A 3,344-nucleotide genomic window follows, 5' to 3' on the forward strand; every position below is an offset into this window, starting at 1 on the left:
TTAGTTTCATGATTATTGTTAAGTAACCTATACTATATATAGCCCTTGCATGAAATGAAAACAAACTATGGAGCACCATGATACGTCAATCAATTTGCAATGATCTCTGCTAGCAAGTTTCTAATGATCTAGTGGAGAACACAAACCACAGGTACATATGTGCTATGATGGGGTATAATAGTGCTACTGAAGTCCTCACTAAGGAACTCATCCAGTCTTCAACAGGAAATGGAAACTGTCTAAAAAGAAGGGCTCTAAGCTGAAGTGCAGAGAATGAGTACAAATAATACAACTGAGGCTAATAGTGTGTGTGTGGGGGGGTGTGTGTGTTGTGAGAGAGAGAGAGAAAATGAGAGAGAGACCCATGAGGAGAGTTAATTCAAAAGAGAATATAAAACAGTAATGTTTTGCAAGTACAAACGGGACGTGAAGGAGTGCCTGGGTGCCTCAGTAAGTTAAGAGTCAGACTCCTGATTTCGATTCAGGTCATGATCTTCAGGGTCGGGAGATCAGAGTCCCAATTTTGCTGAACATGGAGGCTACTTGTGGTTCTCTCTCTTTTTCTCTCTCCTTCTGTCCCTCCCACCCACTAGCTCTCTCTCAAAAATTAAAATAAAAAAAGAAATATTAAATTTACAAGGTTATTATTAAAATTATTAGTATCAAAACAGAGGTAGCAAAAGTTAGGAATTAGTAGCAAGACCAAAAAGATTTTGTATGTTTATTGTTCCTGAAAGGCCATATTCCTGTTTCCCTTTTGGATAATAATTGATGCATAGCATCTCAATCTTACAGGCCTTCCTCATAATTTGTTTTTGTTTAATCCACAACTCAGTTTCCAATTCTACTGTATTGTCATGATATGTCACCCGACCAAAAAAAAGATGAGTTTTTTGAGTTGTTTAAATTGTAATGAGGAATCCTTTGAAAAGCAAAACATATGACTTGCAAAGAGTTCCACCAACAATGTATGCACGTTGTGTTTGTGTGTTCGCAGATACCTGTATGTGTGCATGTGTGTTGATTTTTCTCCCTTATCCTAAAACAGAATCTACAACTTGGAAATTATGTAGTTCAACATATTTTTTGCATTCCAATTCTCTGGAGGTCTCTCATTGGGGAAATTCAAATCTAAAGACACATGCATTGTATGAAACATCAAACTGTCATGTAATTTCTTTTTTCTGTCATCACAGATAATACTATGAGACCAGAGGCATCAATGGCAATAGATGTCATACTTTTTTATAAATTTTAGAGTAGCATTCATTTTGTGCTTATGCTGCTTTAAATATAAAGCATATAAGAAATTATCTCGTGCAATAGAACATAATGAAATAAGAAAATGCCACATGTGGAATGTTTTATTATAATTGGTACTATAATACAGATTAATATGTGTCACATTAAAATATAAAATTCCAGAAATAAAGTATATCAAGTATATCTAGTAGAATATTGTTTTAATAAACTATGATTAAAAATGCTCTTCAAAATGACGCATTTTAAGAGCAAAACTACTTTAATAAACTTAAATTATGCATCTGAATCACAAACAGAGTATATCTGAATTTTTGAAAACTACCTAACCCTGAACTTTATTTTGCTTCATTTCATCTTTGTTTTTATGCATGGGATATTGAAAGTGAATGCAGAACCATTCTCTACCCCTTTCCTCCACCACTTTTCTACTCTTACTAAGCAAATCAAACCATTATATATTACAATTTCTAAATGCAGAATGTGGTACAACCACTATAAGGCAGAATGTGGTACAACCACTGTAAGGCAGAGGCATTCAACATGAGTTTTAGGCACTAGAAATGTTTTGAGCAGGGTATTACTGAACCATCATGACCAGATATACCTGTTCTATTTTCAGCTCTTGTATGAAATCCCTCAGGCTCCTTCTCAATATCCTGTCTGGCATTTCAGTCACTATGATTAGAACCCCAATGCTTCTGGACTTCTCAAAATGTGTTTCTTATATAGCACCTCCATCAAAATCACTTGAGATACTTATTAAAAATTCAAATTACCGGGACCATCTTAGCTTTACTAAGTCAAAATCTCTGGTGATTGGATAAAAGAACCTACTATTTAATAAGCTCCCTAGATGATTGTTATGCATGCAAAAGTTTGGGGGAAATGCTGTTCTGGAGGTATGCAATCATATTTCATTCTGCTTCATCTCTTCCTTCCTCTCAAGCCACCCTTTGAATGCATGTCCCAGGAAATGATCTACTGGGTGTGCAAGTGCTATTTAATTAGTAAGCAAATTTTCATGTTGAAGAGTCTATATGCCAGTGAATTTATAAAGTGGTAAGCATGGTGTAGAGCAGTGTTTTGTTTTTAATTTTAGTTATTTTAATTAAAAGCTTTGAAATGTTTAAATGAAAATAAGAGATATCTAGATGCCAATAATTTAACGATTTTAAAATGACACTGATAGACAACATCTTTTAAAAGTCTCTGCTTGTTTGCAAAGTTAGACCTAATATAGCAATTTGCCCTGGGGCTGCTCAGGCAGTAAACATCAGTTATAGAGCACATCCCACTGTTTGTAGCCTTAAGGCCAGAGTTCCTTTTTCCATGGCACATTATCACCAGTCTTCTGCCTGTAGTACTTACTCTATCCAATTTGAATGGTATAAAAATAAGTGTAGGTGTTTTGCTTCTAGTATGGCAGCATGGAGGGGGGAAGGGGCCTGGAAACATCTCATAACAAAACAAGCAAAATTGTGGAAATTATTATTTTTTTAATCATTTAAAGACTGGGAATTGTGCTAAGAACATACAGTAAAGGAATAATTTATTCAAGAAAATCTAAAGTATGGCAAGAATACCACTTTTGGCATTGACCAATGATCTATTTCTACTCTTTCTGCTTCCAGTTCAATTTGAATGAAATTCCACTCTAGGACAATATAGTGAAGAAAACTGAACTGAACTCAGCTCACAATCAAGGGTTATATTACCTCACCACAAGAAGGGGGCCATCAGCATTTCCCATCCTCTCAAACTCTGAATTGAATGAGCTGACTTACTGAGAACAATAGAAGTGAGAGGCTCCCTTCCTCCACTCACCTCCACACTCAATGGGAGGCTCTACCACAGTTGTGGGAGGCTGAGAACACCTGATCCTTCACCCCAGATCTCTCCTAGAGCAGATGTTCCATACCAGGTAAGGCAAGCCCCAAAGCACAGAGGCTACCATCCTACCCAGAGCCCAGAGAAGTGACTCAGAGATTTTTCTCATAGGGGCGGGGGCGGAGGGGAGGCAGCCCATAACAAGACAGCTCTGAATCTCTCTAGGCTAAGGCAAGAGGAGGAGGAGCCATCAT

The sequence above is a fragment of the Canis aureus genome, chromosome 2 (genome assembly GCF_053574225.1).
Source record: "Canis aureus isolate CA01 chromosome 2, VMU_Caureus_v.1.0, whole genome shotgun sequence".
Lineage (NCBI taxonomy): Eukaryota > Metazoa > Chordata > Mammalia > Carnivora > Canidae > Canis > Canis aureus.